Below are 21,218 nucleotides of genomic sequence, written 5' to 3'. Positions count from 1 at the left end.
TGGAACAAAAGCCTCAAATATGCTTTAACGAACTGATTCCAAAAATTTTCAAGATTTCCATCTATCAAGAAGTTACAGAAAAAAAATAATTAGTGTAAGAAGTGATTTCTGGTATTTTTTATTCCCTATTTATCTGAGATTAAATTTTAAAAAGATTTTATTCAACCAAAGTCCTCTATTTGCGCCAATATACAAAATTGAAAACAGAAAAAAAAATCCTTTGCAGGGAAAGAGAGTCAGAATCTACCAAATCTATCTTGTCTGACACAAAATTATGTGTGTAAAAAATGTGTGTAAAAATCTAGCTTGTTTTAGCACAAAATTAAGCTGCTTATGGTAACGTTTTAAGGAACACAAACGATCACAATAGAAATAGAGAACACTACAGCATGCAGTTTCTAGAAATATGAATGTGAAACCTCAGTTGGATCCATTCTGTAAGCTCAGAGTGCAATGATAACTACGTAATTCAATTCCTACACAAGACTTAGAGCTGCACAAAATGTAGAATACGCTATAAAAGATCCAACTTCCCTGATCACTACAGGTTCCTAATGACCACCTGTGTATTGCCTCCTTATGCAAATCAGAGCAAAGCCTGGATAATATAGTTTGAGAATTTATTTTCAGTGCAACCTTTAAAAAATGCAGAACATTGAAATAAGCATCTCCTATTTCAGGAGGAAAACTAACCTTGCAGGCCCCTAACCTGCAAGAATAGTCATGCCAGTACCCTGAATGCTGTCCTTGACCATGGCTAAGAGTAGACAGTTAAGGAAGAGTATAACTGTATGACATATTCCTCCTACTTTCTGGTTAAATTGGAGATTTAAACTTAACTTGAATGAGCAGAGTACATCAGGACAGTTAGATTTTATAGTCACCGTGACATTTACCCTCCATAAAATTCCATTTTTAACTTATTTATATCTTTGTCCTCCTTAATTTTCTCTGGCACTGAGTTCCACAACCCAACCCAGCTTCGAACTGCCAGGAAGGGTTTTAAAACTTGTTTTTCCTGGGCAGCATAAGAAACATTATTGAGCTGTTCTCTGGTTGCCTTCTCTGCACATGTCCCGCTGTAAGGAGAGCCAACTCTGAACTAATCATACTGTAAGAGAGAGACTACTCTTCTTTTTCCCCCGAATTCTTATTTCAACCAGTTCACCCTGTTGGAAACACAGTAGTAAGGAGGCTTATGGCTGCTCTAGCAATCAATCCTGACATGTTATTTTGCTCCATGAGTGTTTCTTGAGCTGACATCTATATCTAGTTATGTCTGTATTTAAATTAGCCATAATATTTGTGAGCATTAAAATCACTATGCAGGAAAGCCCTCTGACCTGCTAGCTGATTCCCTTAACAAAGCTGCCCAAAACAGTCACTTTATATACAATCCCAAGAAAGCTGGAGGCTCAGGGACCTGCTCAGAAGTGGTAAAAAAACTCCTCTGAGGCACAGTGCATTTACCCTGAGCCCTACCAAAAAGAATAAAATGGAGGGAAAGGAAACTGATGGGGGATGATAAAGTTCAAAAATAAGACACAATTTCTTTCAAATAGAGAGAATTGATGCTAACTGAACTTCTCTGACTGAACCAATGACCAAGGGAACACATTCATCTATATTTCACCAGATTCAGTAAATCACTTAGTTTAATATGGAAGATATGATAGTTATAATGTGATGACATTAAGAAGGGAAAAAAATAAGACTGAATAGTAGAAAACACCATCAGTTAGTGAGATTTGTTAAGCTAAGACGTGGTCCCCTCTGTTAGTGCAATTTAAATATTTATGAGAATATTTAAAGCTAAAAGATAGAAAGAAAAACATTTGAGGAGATAATTCCACATGGAGAGGAAAAATAAAAATTAAACAGATCTCTAGTACATTGCTCTCCCCCTTTATTATCAGGAATTCTTTAATAAAAGCTGTACAAATCTGACCTCAGCCTGAAACAACCTCTACAGAGTTGCAAATGCTGATGGATGGCTATCATATACTCAACAGGCAGACAGCCCTGTGGAGAAGGGATAATTTGAGGGATGAATGGGATTAGTTGAAGTTACTTCAAAGCCCCTTTCTCTCTCTCTCCCTCCAAAGGCACTATCTCACATGAGTGCAACATTCCAGAAGAACAATGAAATTGGTAAAGCAACAGAAGGAAAACATATAAGGATGGATTAGAAAAACCCTAAGCCCTGAACAGAAGCAGAACCAAGGCTGTAAAACTTCTTCCTCTCTCTTCCAAAAGAAGAGAAAATGCTAATAGTTGCTCCCCACACCTTGAAGGTGCCCTGCAATAGCACTATCATAAGGTAACACTTCCATTTCTACAGATGTGTTAGGACCTATGGCATGAGTATCTAAGCAAATTATATCAAAACTGTTATCTTTTTTTTCCTTAGTGTTACTCATGCCAGATGGACTAGTCTAAATATTATTAAACATCATTAAATATATTATATTTAAGCTTAACTTCTGCCAGCATGGCTAGTTAACAAGAAGAAAAAATAATATTTCAATAAATTATGTTCACAGGCTGTGGTGACAGGTGCTACCCTAAGAACACCAATACTTACACACAGTCTCAATTATTTTCCACAAATGGATAGGTACACTTTCAATCCTTCTGGCAAGATTTCCACTGCTGTCAATTGGTGGAAGATTTAAAAGGCAATCTAGGAAAGTCTATGATTTCCTATAAAAATTAGGAAGTGCTTAAGTGCCTAGATCACAGTCCAAGGGGAACTTCCACACTTACAAGATTAAATTTCATTAACTGTCCCTGGAAAGTGACCTGCTTTCTATACTGCCACCAATACAACCCTACTTTTACCCTGACATCTCTAAGAGATACTCAAAATAACAAGTCCTTGTCAGCACAGTGTCAACACACTTCTAGGAACAGAGTGATTACTTTACAGTAGTAAAAACCTACTGAAAATTGCTTTTACATATTATGGTATCTACATCACATCAACACTCAATACTTTTACAAGTATTCTAAACTTACACCTGCATATATGTACAAACAGTAAGCCACAGCAATTGATGTCTTTTGCAGGTTTTTTATTTGGTTGGTTGGTTTTTTCAGGTTTTTTTGTTGTTATTGCTGTTGAGTTTTTTTATGAGCTAATGATGTTTATAGTCTTAGAAGCTTTTCAACGGTGACAAATACAGTATTTCAAAAAGTGCATGTCAAATCTAGCGTGCCTCTTGGAAGACAAATCAGCATGTGTTATATTTTCAAGTCTGCAAGCACAACTGTTAAGTATATTATGATCAACAGGAGGAATGCAGAGTATATCAAAAGGGAAAAATAAAATTCATAGTGATGAATTTTCTGGAAAAAATACTAAGATGCTGATAATTGTTTATATTTAAATCACTATTAACTAAACTAAGCCTTAGCCACTTCTTATTCATCTCCCTACTCCTTTTCCTCTCTCTGCTCCCAAATAAGACTGAGAAAAATTGAAATGTCTGTGTAATGAAAACTTACTCAACCTCCAACAATTTGCATTTAAAGGTGAATTAAAATTTCATTGGTTTATCCTGTAGTGGTGCTTCAGTTTTAGTAACTTTTTGTAAAGGTTGAATTTTTGTATGACTCTTTAGAATAAATGTTTACTAAACACACAGTGTTTAGATGCCATCCTTGTGTATATGGCCTTTTCCAGCAAAATAACTTTTCTCACTCAACTTAATCAGACACTTTTATCTCTACTCCCAGTTGTCCACACAAACAGATTTTTTTCTTTAAAATTCTGGAAGTGCCTCTCAACTGAGGTATAAAGTGCAGAAGTTTATTCTAACTGAACTTTACCTAGAACACCCAACAGAGCTCCCAGTTTCCACAAATTGGTGATTTCTGATCTTTGCCACCACTTCATTTCTCTGGAGTGTTTTCTCACCAGCATCATGCAATCACAGACATGCCCATCAGATACACAAGAGGCCTCGGGGAGCAAATCAGATTCTGGGTACAATGTGCAAAGTGGGAATATTCCTGCACACATGTGACAGGACTGAGAAGGCAGAGTCCCACTACCTCTGCCCTGGGCTTCCTAGGATGCCTAAGGCATCATTCAGAGGGACAGGACAGGATGTTTCAGTCTGAGAAGAGGCATACAGACGCGCAAGGGTATCAACTGACTGGCTTTCTCATTCTGATTTAGTGTCTGCATGGATGGGAACTGCCATATAATACTGAGTTGTGGAGCTCCCACCTCTCTTGACTGTCCTTTTCTATTTTTTTTTTTTTTTTAATTTCTCAACAGACTTTTAGAAATGGATTAAGGAGTTGAGACTCAATCTGATCTAGTTCCTGTATTCTAAAGGTTCATACAAGCATCTAAGCGTCATAGTAACATAACAGCAGCAACAATCAATCCAGCATTAGACCGAAAGCACTAAATTCAGCCATAACACCAGCTTTGGCCTATTGTATCGCTTTTCGATTTTATGTAAGAAATTCATACAATCATAATTTCCCACCTCTTAAACCCTTTGAGGAGAAAAAAAGTAATCTAAGCAATTTAAGTGAAACAGAAGCTTGGTAAAGAATTCCCTTTTTCACTGATACATAATAACCTTCTTCTAAGATCCTTCCTGGAAAAAACTTCGTAAAATTTTTCTTGAAATGCTGTGGGTCTACATTACAAGTTGTCAGTGCAGGGACAATTCTGGGAAGGATGAAGAGAAACAAAACAGATTAAAAGGAATAACAGACCTAGATCTCATTTGCAATATGGGTACAACACAGCAAAGAGTATGTTTCATGCAGTAAAATACACATATATTCTGCCACAGTTAATATCTAGTGCAAGTTCATGGCTTAGAAAGTGCCTTTGTGCCACTCTTGAAGTCACTGCATTCAAAAGGATGAAAACAGGAGTGAAAGAACACCTTTAAAATGCATTTCACGTTTTCTTCTAGTCCAGAATTACAATTACTACACACTTTATAAGCCTGCAACCAGTTTTAGTAAACTGCTACTTACAGCTCTTGCATGACAGCCAGCAGATGAAAGTGGTGAGTGAGAGCTCTCATTCATTGCTGCTACAAAGCCACTGCCTTTCTGATTCCTTTCTTCAGAAACAAAGACTAAGTGGGGGGACATAAGGTAAAGGGCTATTTTTAAGAATCCGTATTTTTAAATCACTATCCAGAAGCTGGCTCAGTTGAGTTCTTACTAGTTGTCTCTCATCTTCCGCTTCTGTCTCCATAGAAACCTTGCAGCAGCATCACTTGGCTCACTAACCTGAAGTCTTCAGATTTGGCTGGTGCCAAACCTGGCCAGGCAAGCTGCTGGAGGATAACGGCAGCACCACTTCAGTGCTGAGGTTCCCATTGCTGGCCTCCTGTTGCATGGAGATCAGATGTATAAAACAGAGAAGCCACCTCTACAATGTTGCACAGACCGAGGGAGAAGGTTCATCTGTAGCCCAGCTGCTTCCCTTTACTCCATCACCCTCGGACAGATGCATACATGGACTGGGAAGAAGGACACACCTTCATAAACTAAACCCCACAAAGGCTAGAAAACAAGTGATATGGAGGGACAGTCAGCTGACTGCTAAGCAGGGGACTACTCTAACTCTTTTTCCTATTTCCCTGCTTCTAGAAAAGTGTAGTGGATAGCATCAGGAAATGGATTTTTAAAAAGAAGGTCAGTCTGAACATTCTGAGGTACATTGTAACACCACCTGTGCTGTGGAAAAACACATTTGGAAAGTCTTTTGTCCATGGTATTTGTCTACTTCAATTAGTTTATCTAGGAACAAAACTGCTTTTTTTTCTAGTGTCAATCACTTCTTTTAGAGAGAGAGGGTACTGAAAAGTAATTTGTATTTATTGATTTATTGATTTATTTGAATGGTCTGCACATGAATAATGTGCTATTATTTTTTCCACCTGCTGCAACTTTTCTACCACCATTATCCCAACTGGAATATACCAAAAAAGTGACAATTTGAGCTATGAGTCACCAGATGACCAAAACTGGGTAATCCAATGCACGAGAAGTTACTACTGACTAAAGACTGCCCAAGGGGACTACTAAAACCCAAATATGGGGAATTGCTCTCATCAAAAGGAGAGGGTATGTTCAGGCAGACAGTCTCTCAGAATGGCTTCCCCTGCCAAGCCCAGATAATCTCATTTCAGCTTGAGTAAATTGATCTAAAAATACATCTCCTCTTCTCTCAGGCACACACTAACAGGTAGAAGTGGGTTATGAAAACAAAAACACAATAAAGACTTCTAGAAACTTGCTAACAACAAGGGAGCCTAGGGAAACACTCAGAGCTGAGTAAGAGGTGGTAAAAGGTATCCCGTGAAAATGCAGAGAAAGAAGAGGCTATCCTCACATATCTAAGAACTACTGCAATAATATATGAACACAATTCCTCCTCTTTGTAGCTATTAGGCCCTGCAGACTGTTTCTGTCCAAGAGATGTTTGCACAGTGCGCCAGATCTCCTAACAATCTAGAAGCAACAGAACTGATTTTTTGTTTTATTTTTCCAATGTATTAAAGCCTTAATCTCTATATGAAATATGTGCTTACTGAAAAAATCAAACCATGCATTACGGCACAGATTTGGAGCTTTGGTGGGTGTGGGTAGATCTAGAGGTTACACAGTTAACATGACTAATGTGAACATACATGAATATATTAGCACAATGAGTAAGTAATAGATACTCCTTACCTGTTGTTTTTAATCAAATGCTAAAGCATACTGACAATCCAAATGTGTATCATGGTGCAAGAATGCATTTGCGTAACTGGCTTTTATTATATCTAGAGTTGTGAAGAATTTCTAAATATAAAGAATGTATAATGACAAATCTTAGTTTTTAAGTCAATTTCATGGACATGAAAGGTGATGAACTAAAAGGAAAAATCTCAGTTTTGTGCAACAACAGTTTTGAACCAATGTGCTGCACACAGATAGCAGTAATCACAAGTTACTTGTCATGAAGATCGTTATTTCTGCAATATCAGTACACATATACTTACAGTGGCAAAATTCTGTGTACAAACCACTTAATAGTTCCTTCTTCCAGAAAGCAATTTTCTAAAACCATGCATTGCAATCTACTAACAAATAATTTGTTTTCCAATAAAACTTTTCATGGAGGAATAATACTCATTATTATGGATTTGTTTTAATGTCTGTTGCATTTCACTGAATGTTGTGTGACTTTGGCTTCTCATCATAGAAAGAAGAGCAGTCCTATCAAATCAGTGTTCCTGGTGTGGGACAGTACAATTGCCATCTGTGTCAATGCAACAACCGTACCAAGATGTGCCAAGTGCATATTTTTATTTGACAGAGAATCTTACAGTGCCCCAATCACACACACTCTCTTTCAGCTTGCCATACTTCATCAGTGACATAAACCAAATGTTAAACAGCAAAATTAAGGCTGGTTCAGTTTCCAACAATGAGATCATTTTTCAAATCTAAAGTTTCCAGCTGACGGCCAAGTGAAAGTCTTGGAGGTCTTAGTTCTCCATTCTTAGATGCAAAGGTCCTGTCACAATAACAGGAAGTCAGATTTTTAAGAAGGTAAGAAGATATTAAACAGTAATGAAAATAAGCTAGACAAGCTATTTGTAGAGATCATGTTGCTGCCTATATAGTATAGTTGCTGTAGCAAAATTGAAAAATTTAATGCTGAAAGCTAAGAATAACACTACAAAAATTAATTTCTTCATTCAAGTCAATGCCATCAGCCATGAGTGCACTGCCACCATTTTCTGATGCCACAGGCCCAGAGGAAGATGACAGCTGTTATTGAAGATAAAGATGATTTTGCACAAGTGCTTGAGGAATTACTAGCAAGAAATGAAAGAGCAAACTTCTCCTACCTCTTTAAAGCAGAGGACTGGAACCCATGTAATTAATAACAGTGGTCTGAACAAAAGCAGAAGAAGCTAAAGGAAATACCTTGATGGGCTATTGAAAAACCCACAGAGGTAACAGACTCCTCTGGAAAATGTAACCTAGCAATTTTAGTAATGCACTTGTGATTTAATCACAGGATTGCACATTTACAGCATTGTAACTAGAATTGAAACTAGAATTCAAGGGGGTCTTCATTCCCATTCAGGTTTAAGAGTATAAAATCTTTGCCTAACAGATTGACCAACAGACTAATCCAAAGGTTTTTTTGCAAGAAATGATGCTAACAGTGTGGAGCAAGAAACACCATATCAGATCCCTTTCAAGATGCCAAGTGCAGAGAAGAAAAGCATCCTAATCATAACATTATTTGACACTCAAAATTACTAAGGCAGGTGGCTTTTGCTTCAGAAGGTGCAGGAGCAAGAGGGACAGGCTCATGTGCCAGAGCTGCTTGTCCACAAACACTGCTTTAGCTCCTGCTGGAGCCCCAGGACAGACCCAAAGGGCTGACATGTCCCCTCCAGCTTCGTGCCGCATCACAGCTGCCTCTCCAGTGTGGACACCAGAGTGTGAGCAGCCATGCAGTCAGCTGGATCAGGTGACTGATCTGTCTGAAAACTAACCCTACCAGGGAAAAAAAAAGAAAGATCATTTTTCAGTTGATCAGCAAAGCTTTATAAATCCTTTCTACAACAAAGAGGAGGCAGGACCGGTGCTTTCTCTGGAATTGCTAGCCCAGGTCAGCAAAGCTGCTGCAATCAAAGGCTCCTGCTCACTCCTTCATGGGCAGAATCACCACACTACTAAGCAGGTGACCGTTCGTCAGGTGATTCCCATCAGAGAGGTATATAGTTTAGTGGAGAACAGCTTAGCCCTCAGTTTGAGCAAACTCAAATTACTGACCAACTGGCCCAAAAGATCTCCAGAAAAAGGTAACTACTTCTTCCTTGCATTATTCAGAGAGAACGAGATGTTACCCTGTATTTGGAGCCTGAAAATATTTGATATAATTGGTCAACAGTATCGTCAAGATGATTGAGGATGATGAAATTGATAGAGAGAGACAAAGAGAATTGCTCTTGCTCACTCAGGCTCTGGTAGAATCTATTGATTTACAGCAAACAAAACAACGCAGTAAACAATATTTAGACAACCTCACAGTTTTATTCTTGTTGCTGTTTCATTTCAAAAAAATGAATGCTATTTAAAGCTCATGAACTTTAAATTGACCACACACACACTCTTTATAAATAAACACACAGAAATCAATATTAAAGGTTATGATAGCAGGTACAAAATTATCCAACAAACAATAGGAGAGGTACTTAAGGCTGGTGCTCAATTCAGAACTGAAAGTCATGATACCATGATTAATTACACAACCATCTTTTTTCTCTTTTTGATAGGACCCCTATCTCATTAAGTGTACAGGAAGACTGAGTAATGGATTATTTAATCCCAATTACTCTGTTCTCAAGCATCTTTGGTCTGCAGAGTGATACAGACAATAGCCAAGATGGGAAAGATGTCCAGTGGGGAGGAGGAATGGCACACTGATGATACCTGGGTCAGTCATCAGATGTTAAAAGGGTTTGTGCTATTACTGCTCATCATCACATTTAAAAGTCCTCCTCTGCAATCAAAATGACATGAGCCACCCAGACACCGCTTCCATCCTCTACAAGTCTTTAGTCAATAAGATATCTCAAGAGAGAGACAAGAACGTAATGTCCTGTGGAGAGTCAGATACTGAGGTGTGGCAAATTACGCCAGGAAATTAAGAATAAGAATACATTAGTAGCCTTAGATCAATTAGGTAAATACAAATGCATGTGTGACAACAAACATTAACAGTGATAGAGACAAATACATGTTTCCTTGTGTAAGAGCAAGAGGGTTTCCCCCAGTCTGTGCTCAGGTGGGTGACTCAGTTGTCACAAGTGAAGGGAATAGAAGCCAAGGGCTTTTACACCAATAAACCACTGATACTGGGCTCATCACTTGTGGCCAGGGGCAAGAGCAGGCTGGGTAGGCCAGATCTGATCCGGAAGCTACCTCATTTGATGTCCCCAACATGTGAACTGTGCCAAAGCTGCCAGAAAATTCAAAGGACCCCCCCACCCCTCCAATATTTAGTTGTAATTCCTCTGCACTGTTTTACTAGTATATGACCTACAGTATGGTGTAAAAAACACCTTAGTCAAAACTAAGTGCACCTTCAAGAAATTTATTCTTATACAGCTTTGGCTTCATCCAAAATGCAAAAAATCATGGAAATCGATTTTACATGTCACAGCTTGTTCACTCTGGGTACATGTGAGAGAATATGCAAACATCTCATGGAAAACATGAGGGAGAGAAAGAAACCCAGCAAGATTTATGCACTTATTTATACACAACATTATGATATATTCTTCTGCCTCTCTTTCAAAACAGACTATTAGTTAATGGAGTTCACAGTCAATATATCCAAATTATGCACCTGTTTTTGGCAAGATTACATGCAAAATCACGCATTTTAGAGAGCAAAAATACAGGTTTTTCCACTGTTGTACCTTTATTTCAAAACCTGGACTATAAATTAGCCAATAAGGTGGTTGTTGACAAGAAAGAATAATGACTTTATTCACAGATGACCACTGATTAAAATAAGCTTATAAATTTTCCTGTTTTCTTGCAACAATTTGCTGGATCTTATTTATATTTTTTCATAAATGGAAAGTCTGCTACAAAAATTAAAACTGTACTACCAGTAAAGGAAACTTGTTTCATAAGCTGGAGGAACTCCCCAAAAAAGTAATGATTTTTTTTTTCCTCTCACTTTTGTACTACACCAGGGTGGTGGCGAGATTTTTGCCAGTTAATGTACACCACTGTATTATGCACTACTGAAATAAAAGATAGAATGTCTGCATTCTCTTCCTTTAAGAAGAATTTTGTAGCTCTGAAGAGAGTATTTCATATTATACTTGCATTTTAGAAGACCAAACAGTAATAAGAACAGGAATAAGGATGTACTCTGTGTCTTGATCCTACAAACCCTTACTCCAAAAGCAATTTCTGCCTATGTATGATGAAATCAGCTAACTTAAATACAAATGTGCAAAAGACAAAAGATATAAACCTTTCAACAAAGCTTAATTGCTGTGCTATCAAATGAAAAATTTTTGTCAGATTAACGAACTAGCTTTTTTTCCTTACATTTGTAGAAACAAACAGTAAACGTGAAATACATCATGGTCACAAAAAATTACTTCTGATTAGTATTTTTAAATGTTTTTCTAAGATATTTCTCATTCAAAAGCATTAAAAAAAAATGGTCTTTTTGTTTGGTAGTGCTTACATTAAATCCCATAAATCTACTTCCAAGTGTGCAGGACTGATTTAGGAGATTCTTATTGTATAAAGCAGACAGTAGCTGAACAGTGGACTATTACAAAGCATGCTCACAAAAAGAAAATCCAGGTTAGTTCTGTAACTAGCATCTCAGACAATTTTTAGCAATAGCTGCTAATAACTGTTACTCTTAAAAGCCCTGAAGCAGTAGCACTATTGTGAACTAACCCCAAGGAACTGCCTCTGCAAATTCTGCTATCAATCTGATGCTGAAAAGAAGCTCAGTAGTTCCAGAAACCTTCGTAAATTCCATTTCTTTGAGAATTGATTCCAGGAGCAGCTATCACGTACTCAGTATACTGGGAAAATCTGTTACCACTGTAGATTCGAATTTTAAAAATTCACCTCAGGAAGACTAAAAATTGGCTCAATTAAAATACTAACACTTGACATAACCTGGTATTAAAAATAATCTAAGAAAAGAAATTGGGCTTCAGAAAACGCTACTTTTACTTGTAGTACACTAGTTTAAAAATGCATACAATTGAAGAATTATTTTTTTCTCCGCATGTGCTAAGCTATACTGAACTCTATTATATCAAGCTATTCCTTATATTTTAAAAAGCAAAAGTTTTGGTTTTTTTAAGCAATACATTTATATACTGTCAAGTACTGAGACCAACAATTGTTCTGATTTTTCACTCTATGGACTAGTAAAGGTAGAGTAGCAAATTTTGCAGGAGCTGTATTAACATCCAGCTCCACATAGTTTTACTTACTTATTATTACTCTGTCTAAAAAAACCCCAAACCCCACAAATTAAAAAAAAAAACCAAACAAACTAGCATAATATTTTGCTTCTGTTATGTATTCTGTATCATGTTTGCCCATTGTATATACAACCTGAATGACTACCAGCAATTTCAATGCAACAAAATTATTACTACTCATATATAAAACTCACTCTGTATTCTCAATTACCACTTAGGACAGCTCCTACTGAAAGGATTTCTAATACAGATGAAAGATTAAGAACCACACAAGTAGTACATGTCTGGAAGTAGCATATATCTGGTATTACTTTAATACAAGGAATTTGCCTATGAAACTTGAAATTTCCTACAGCCAAGACACAGTTTATTTGAATGCAAATACTTTTAGAGTTAGCAATAAGAAAGTGGCAGGCAAACAGCATAAGAAATCGTACTCCTGACTTTTTAATATCCTTTCAGAATAAATAAATTCATAATTGATCAATTATATATTCAAGCAGGGAAACACAATGCTAGCATTTCATTGTCCATTGACACACAGTCTCATCACCAGAGAGCACAAATGAAATGCTAATGGCAGAGAAGATGAATGCCAATTTCCTTCACTTTGCTCCAAGTTTCAGTGGCTCTCTACAATAAAAGATAGCTGTTTGTGGAGACTGGCTTGTTCCATACCATTAACTCAGAACAAAACATATTTTTAGTGGGACAGCAGTGTTTACTTGTAAGAACTGATGAATTGTACACCACCATTTATCACTTGTAGACAAAGACATTCAGGCACAATTTTGGACATAAATCAAGGTACATGCTCCTAAATAAAAAAGGGATTGCTTAAGTCCCTAAAACTGCATAGATTGAGGTCAGATTGGCCATAGCAACCAAGAATGGTACTTAGGCCTTCAGTAAGACTTAGCAACCAATAAATGAGCTCAGATGTCTTTTCATCTCCACTGGTGTGAAAGCCAAAATTAAAAAGATTAGATCACGCTGCACCCATCACAATAGACTTCACAGTGAAAAAGTCATTTCTAGCCTTTGATTCACATCCAATAAATAACATTCATCCCTTCCATAATGAACAACTTTCAAAGTAAATTGAATCTCCATAGTGCTGCTTTCCCTTGCTGCACCGTATTTACATAACAATATATCACAGGAAGCTCAGAGTGGGTCTTGCAAATGGAAGACGTGTCTTTAGCGCTGATTACACTATACTCAGCTTTAAAATGCTTACCATTTAAACATAATGCATTGTAGATTATAATAAATAATAAACAACACCTTAAATCTTGTGATATGAAACTTTGTCATTATTTCAATATGGAAATTTCATCATAAATAACTCCCTCCCCCTTTCCTTTCCAGTCTTTCTATTTGAGGATATTCAGCAAATTCTACTTTCCAGGAGCACTGATGACACTATCTGTACGGCATTTCTAGGAAAAGGGATAGTACATTATTTCATTTTTACTGCCTCTTTTCACACTGTTCTTCTTCTCTTTTATATATCTTTTCAAGTACTCCAACAATTCTTTTTAATGTTCCAAACACATCAGTAACCTATTACTCCAATCTCACACAAAGCACTAAGTATTGTTCGTTTTCCTCTCCCTAGAGCAGTAGTTATTTGTAAATAGGTGAAGCTGATCACAGCTGCAGGAATATAACACAGATCTAACATAAGAAATCAGAAAACACAACCAGCAAATTTTCAGTGTATGTCATGTATTTCCCACACTCAGTTTGAGATTATTAAAAATGGATTGTCCTTCCTTTCTTACTGCAGGTTGCATAAACTGATGTTTAAAGGAAAATGTTTGAAAGAAATATATCGAAACAAAAATTCTACCCTAATTAAAAACATGCAGAAATAATTTCAGCCCTTTGCAGCAACAACTCATGTAGATTATCCTATGTGAACTCAGCAGGGAACCTCATTAATTTTTAAAACTCTCTGACCCCAGTGCAGTTAAGGGTGTAAAAATAATTACAAATTAGGGTTGAGGGAGCACTGGTTTAATATTGCATGTGTGCTATCAGCTACACAACATTTTATCAGATATGGATATTTATGATAGCTAAGCATAATTTTAACATAGCCAAAATGAAGCTTCATGGTTAATTTTAAAAAGGCAAATATTAGAGATCTTATATTTTCAAGAACGTAACTATATTAGCCCCGACTTCCACAAAAAAAGCCTGCCTGCTTTCTGCAAACGTTCTCATAACACAAAGCACGGCAATTACAGGTTAAACGCTAGTAACACCCTGGATACGGCAGTAAACTAGAATATTTCTATAACAAGGCACATTTGCAATCTAACAAATTCTAACTTATTTAGAAGGCTATAAAATAGTTGGCGCAGGGTATAAATATTCTCTCTTACCTAAAACTTGTCAGAAGAAAGATCCTTCTCCATTGTTGTCACCTCCAGTGCCCCCTCTTGCCACCATGGAGATTGGTTCTGCTATGTTTATTGCTCTGTGCCTCAGTTACAGCCGTGACACTAATCTGCCTGCACAGACCAGCGAAGGGGTCTGTGTGAGTGTGCGAGTGTGTGTGTATGTGAGAAAAGAGAGCCTGCTGACTTCACAACTGGGATCCTAAACCTCAGGCCAAGTCAAGGCTGAATGAAAATGATCAAAGCTCTGTCCCTCATCAACAGAGTAGACAAGATTTCTCTACCCCCTCCCAATGAGAAGTAGGGCTGTCATTAGGGATTCCCACTAAAAAGCCTCTAACAGAGGCAGACCTTCTCCAGACTGCTAGTGCCTGCCCAGCAGCCCGTGCAGAATACAGGTAGCTATTGTTCCTGAGACAGATATGTAGCCAGCCACTCAGACTCTGACAGATCTCAACAAACCAGTGAGCCTGCCTTCAATTTAACTCTTTATTTACTAGCGCTTCACTTTTTACAAAGATCTCCTTTGCCCTGGAGAGGGAGGGAAAGGGAAGGGAAAAAAAAATCAGTAAATTGTTCTGGTTTTATTAAGAAAAATGTTTCACGTACATAGGCAGTAATCCTATGCAAATTTAGGAGTATTGACTTTCATTTTGAAATCTTGTCTAGTCTGGTGTTGGACAACACAGCAATAGCACACTTCAGCAGTAAAACAGGATTCTAATCCTGAAAGGGAAATAATTCCTGCTCTGCCTTCCTCTGAATTCTCATAATTCATAGGGAAATAAAACAGTTTGAATAGATAACATGTATCTTTGCTCAAATATTCTAGATATTAAGACACAGAGAAGTTTAGTGCAAAGGCTTCAGCAGTTTTTCCACCAGACATCAGTTTTAAGCATTGACGGAAAATAAAGGCAGCATCTCCAGCAGAAAACTGTGCTAGAGCAAGTACATAGTTGGCCGGTTAGTTGGCATAAGAAGGAGAGATACTCATTTCAGTCTCATAGCAGTTTTATATTTTGATACAGAGATTTTACTTGCACAAAAAGTTGTGGGCTTTTCTTAATTTTATATGACACAGAGCTTAAGTATTTATTTGCAAAGACAGAGTCAATGAAGCTGTTAGACAAAACATCCTGACATTTACACTCTGTGCTTGACTTTTAGGAAGTCTAGCATTATTATATGAAAAGCTAATGACTCTGCATTCTGTATAACTATTATATAAGTTCAGCTCAGGTGTAGACTTCAGCTTTAAAACACTTTTTTCCCTTCTGCTTTCCCTTCTTCTGTCTAAGTCAGTCTTGACTTCATTTCAAGCAGGCTGCAGTAGGATATGTATATGCATGGGTATACTTGCCTTAAGGTGTGTGGGTTGTATTGTTTTAAGGTAATTTTAAGGCATAAATGTTGAAGATTACCAGCAAAATTTTCACATGGCAATAAAATCAGATTTATAAAAAGCACAGTTAAAAAAAAAAGAATTGAGACTGCTAACACAAGTGCAAATTACAGACATGATGTCAAAACCAGTATTTTAATGTGGCAGACCCTATCAACTCAGAGAAGCCTCCTCACGCATTACAAATAAACAATCATTTTATCAGCAACTTTCAACTGATACGCTAAAGAAACTACATGTGATTTAATTTGAAAGTTGACAACTGTCACTTTAGAGCATTTCAAAGCAATCTTTTCTGTATGTATGGGAATTTAAGTACATTCCTACAAAAGTGCCAGGCATCCAGTGCCTTTCAAAATTCTTCCAGTGCAGTGAGGAAACAAGCAGACAAACAGGAAAGCAAATCAGTGCTACTCAGTGTAACACACCCTGTGTGGCAGAATACCTCTAGACTACCAAAGGCATTTTAAAGAATCAGGACTTTACATTCAGAAACTTCATTGCTGTTTAATTCCAGAGTATCTCTTTCATATCAACAGTAATATCAGTCTTTAACGTTGGACTCATCAGTTTATGTAAATGCCTGGCGTTAGGTAGGAAAAAAAAGCTTTCAATTATAAGTATGTTTACATATTAATAGTGTTCTTAGATAATAAAAAGATTAATTTATTATGAATTCTGAAGCATTGTGCACCAGTTTCCCTTCTATTTGAGCAAACTGGTAACAAAGTATTGCCAGTGAATGGAATTAAAGATTGATGGGAAAATATATGCCAAGAAGGTCCTCTGCTGCTAGGGTACAGCACGAAAAAGCTGTGCCAGGCCTTGCAGGTGAGAATGTGGTCATGAAGCTGTAATAACAAAAGACTGTGGACTACACATTACTGCTTGAGAACATCTACCCTACCAGCATGCACATACTGCTGAAAAATGGAGAGTACCAATAACTCTCCCATGGAAAGCCTGGTCTGAAGCCCCACCAAGGACCATGTGACAAGCTCATGGTCATATTTGATTTAAACCTCTGGTTAGGCCTTGCTAAGTGTAATAACCTTGGGATATTTCTCCTTGAATCAAGGATCCCACGTGTCTTCCAGAGCCATGTTATCCTGGTACGTCCTCATCTGCTGCGAGCTTGGTATCTATATGAATTTGCACACCATTCAAAAATGACACAGCGTTAGTAATTACCACTTTATGGGAGGATGAGAAGGAAAACTTTCTGAAAGGAGCCCATGTCAGAGCTGGGCACTTCTTGGGAAGTTTGAGAAGTTGGCGCTTGCTATGAAGGTGTGACCTCCTCCTCCTCCTCAGAAACCCTCTCTGCTTTTATTGAAGCAACCCCCAGGCTGCATCCATGAGGGAAACAACTTTTTTCAGGTTTTGAGGCAAGACTGGAGAGAAGTATTCTGCCCAACGGCTTTCACAATCTCTGGAGGTCACCTCTGAGTGGGACAATGGCCACTCTTCCCAGCCAAGTCACTAGTAACAGATGTCTTGCTATAAAGTACATATTTATGGGATTTATGTAAAGGGTGATGTTTGTTTACACTGATTGGCACTAATTGGCACTATTTTTTTCTCTCTTTTTTTTTTTTTTTAAACAACAAAGCCCACACAAGCACAGAGGAGAATGGAAAAGCGGGCTCCTTAAGGGGGAGGAAAACCAAGGCATTTTTCCTTTTTTTTTTTTTTTTTATTGTACTGCTCATCTATTAGAAGCAGGCATTATGGGCACAACATTGGACAAGTAATCTCATGTACCATAGGATATTTGAACAGTTTAATGGATTTCCCAAAAGGAGAGCAAAAAGAAAGCCAGGTATGTCTTGTATAACAATCCTGCGTCTGAGAAATTTGCTTGGGAACAGACTGCTGGAGTCACTTCTTTCAGCTAACCCACACAGCCCCACTTTGTGAACAAAGCCGCATACCAGTATCACATATCCATTTTCCTTTGGAGATTCCATTTTAATGGTTCTGTAGTAAATACCTTTGTATTTAGAAATTATTCATACCAGATATTCAGTAACTAACTGTCTAATAGAGGCGAAATGCACATAATGTATTCAAATATGCAACCTCAATTAACCTTTTGCCTCAGTTTGTGGACAAACCTATCTATAAAAAGTGAGCTCCCCCAAGATCAGAAGTCAGTTTTACAACTTCACATTGTTTATGGCTAGTTCCCTATATAAAAGAACATAACATGAGGTGATCTTCACGAGCTGCAATTCAAATTTAACTCATTGTTATTCTTGATCTTCATTTTCTTAATATAAAAGCTACTGTAAAACATCATATGAGAAAGCATTGATTTTTTAACTTTTTTTTAACCATGATAGTTTATTTAAAATGTGGTAACTAGATTTCATTTATCTCAGAAAATACTGGAAAATGTAAGAGAGAAAACATAAAGATATAAAAATATTTAGACTGGAGACAGTGCCTGTTTTGCTTTGGATGTGGGCAAGTACAGCACACAGTTCAGAAAAGAACTTACAATTAACATATGTTCAACTATATTTGTACACTGCAATATAAAACAACCTGGAATTACAGTTGATTAAGTATCCTTAGTCTTCCCCAAAATTTTATATGTATATTATTAAAATGCTGTGCTAAAGAGCACAACTTTTTTTCCTCTCAACTCTTTTACAGAAACATAATTAGGGTATTGCATTCTCCCCAAGATGCTTTGTGAAAGCAAATGTCAGGGATTACGACTCAGCAAGATGATTACAAACATTCTGCATAAAAGCATAGGAAACCAACATCAGAGGTACATTTCACCAGTTCATGTTCCTCCTACAGATTACACTTTTGATATGTGTTCTGTTGGGAAAAATGAGTAGATGGCAGTATCTTTTTTTTTCCTCCCCGATTACTGTAGAGTTAATATCAACAGACCAAAACACTGTTCAAACAAATGCTTTTCTTTTCATAAAGTTCCAGATTCTGAGTCCCAAATACATACTTTATAAAACCTCACTCCATTCAACATTGAGCCCAAACGCTTGCCTAGCTAACTAGTAGTACATGAATTGCAGCAACAGGACATATACACACATTGTAGAGTGAATTGAACCATCTCTTTTGAAAAAGTTTACTTTTTAGATCAGTCTTGTACCCAGTTCCATATTAAGACCAGAGATAAACAGAATAAATAGAACAAGATATTTTCTTTATAAAAAAAGAAACAAAAAACCCACAAAACATATCCCAAACCCACAAAACAACACCAGCACCACCCCAAATGTGATGAGCATGAATAGAATTTTTCCCCTTGCTTCCTTAAGAACACTGATTTAAATAATCAGACTACATTACAGATATTCCAGTTTGATAATTCACTTGTTAGCAGGAATTAATATTTATCAATTGTTTTAATCATCTTTGATGGATTTGGACCTACCGTTTTAAGCACTGATCCACGGGAATTGCTGTTTTTGAAGGTCCACTTTTTGAAGTAAAGTAGCTTGATGGAGAAAAACAATTCAGGACTCCCCCTGTAGCTTCAACCTGCTGTGGATAGTTTTCTTCCTTGGAATCTTTTGATAAAAGTCAGAACACAACCTGATTTATTAATGTAGCAAAGTCATTACAATTCAGAGCTAAAAATGTTATTGGACTTCCCTCCAGCTAGTGCTGCTTAAGGAAGCCTTTAAAAAGCAATTTAATTACATTCCACAAAGTCAAATTTCCCCCCCAGATAATTGGTTTTCATTGTACGCATAAAAAGCTGCAATGAAGCCAATAAGTCAAAATCATCATTTTTTAGATTTATATTTATTAATGAAAGACTGACCTGCTTTAGACAGAATTGTATTGTCTGTGTTTTTCTACTGTTAACCTGAAATCTTTCTGTTCAGAGTATAAGCACACACTATAGTAGCATTCACCAATGTACTATGACATCAGAATATAATCAAGAATTCTTCTGGCCTCTTACATTTATAGAAAAATAACTTTATACTGTCATCTGTCATAGATTAAATTTTCATATATAAACTTATTGAACAAGAGTTAAAATATTCACACTGTTTAGAGAGCTTGAAACAGTCGGAAAGTACTTGCCTGGCTTCAGTCATTATCAGTATATTTTAAAACTGCCATACTAAAACAAATACTAAAACCTGTTATTGTGTGTATATATATAAAATACAATAATATATATTACCAATGGGTATATTTATATTCCAAGAGCCTGGGAACAACAGTGCTCTTTAGAACATCTTGAAACATCAAACTTGTAAAGCTTGTACACTAATTACAGCACAACAACAAAAAAAAAGAAATCCAAAAGCTATCAAAGTCGTAAATGCAAAAACAGGCATGAAATTTTTCCATAATTAAAAAACTTCACAAAAACCTCACAATCAATGAAGCCCTAATATTGTTTACAGCAGATACATATGACTAAAAGAAAAATCTTCCATCTAAAGAAACCAAACGGAATAAAAAGACTTACCAGATATCTTATCTTGTTTTGAATTCATGTATCTTTTTTCTTTTTTCTTTTTTTTTTCTTAGTAAAAACAAGGAGATTCAAATTTAAAAGCTGTATTAGTTACTGTCCTTCTGCTCCTGCAGCTCTTCAGTTTTAGGTACAGAGGAGCTTGGCTGGTATTGTTTTGAGATAAAGAGAATGGCCTGTGTGAGCCAAGATATTCTGCACTGTCTGATGATCTCTGCAGTGCTCTTAAACTCCTCCACCGAGACAGGTATTTTTTTGCTGTCTGTTGTCCAAACAGGTTCATCAGAGCTCTTACACCCACCTTCATTTTTCAGTATTAAAGGCCCTATGTGCTGAGAGGAGAGAGGTTTTTTCTCTCAGTATTTATTTGCTTTTGGATTGGAGGAAGAGGCTCAGAGATTTTCAATTTGAGATCAAAGACAAGTGCATGCAATGGGACGAAACATAGTTTTCTCAATTGTGCTCAGAATAGTAGTCCCTGAGTTCCCACATTCAGCCCTCCCAGCTCTATAAGCTTCACGGGGTAAAAAAGATGGATAGTTATATATATACACATACACAGACACACACAGACACACAGACACACACACATTTTAAATATATTAGTTTTCCCCCTCATAGCACTGCAGTCTCTCTATTGTCAAATAATAACTGTATCTGAAAAGAAAGCACTTAATAAGGCTAAGGTCAGACTGCTTAGACTTGGCATTTGCTGCGATAACAAATCAGAGATGATAGCATCGTACAGATTTATGAATTTTTTGCCCCCGCAGTCACAAACATCAGACGTTTACTTTATAAAGAAAGCTTTTAGATTCTTCCTGCAGTTTCCATAGTGATTTCATTTTTTCCCTTTTATCACAGATTGGCTGAAGTACTGCTACCCTTTGTGCTTTAAAAGG

The 21,218-nt window shown here is 36.9% G+C and overlaps 1 long non-coding RNA gene across 1 annotated transcript in view; it reads right to left on the bottom strand.

The window, feature by feature from the left end:
- Positions 1 to 21,218, bottom strand: part of LOC113993791 — a 104,094-nt gene that overhangs the window by 57,511 nt on the left and 25,365 nt on the right. Inside the window, exon 10 of the long non-coding RNA XR_005565426.1 lies at positions 19,255 to 19,390. This is a non-coding gene — a long non-coding RNA (uncharacterized LOC113993791). The remainder of the gene's footprint in view (positions 1 to 19,254; positions 19,391 to 21,218) is intronic.

Source organism: Pipra filicauda, unplaced genomic scaffold (assembly GCF_003945595.2).
Source record: "Pipra filicauda isolate LSUMZ 115617 unplaced genomic scaffold, ASM394559v2 scaffold475_size475193_pilon, whole genome shotgun sequence".
NCBI lineage: Eukaryota > Metazoa > Chordata > Aves > Passeriformes > Pipridae > Pipra > Pipra filicauda.
The sequence above is the reverse complement of the archived record's forward strand: the minus strand, read 5'-3'. Positions and strand labels throughout refer to the sequence as shown.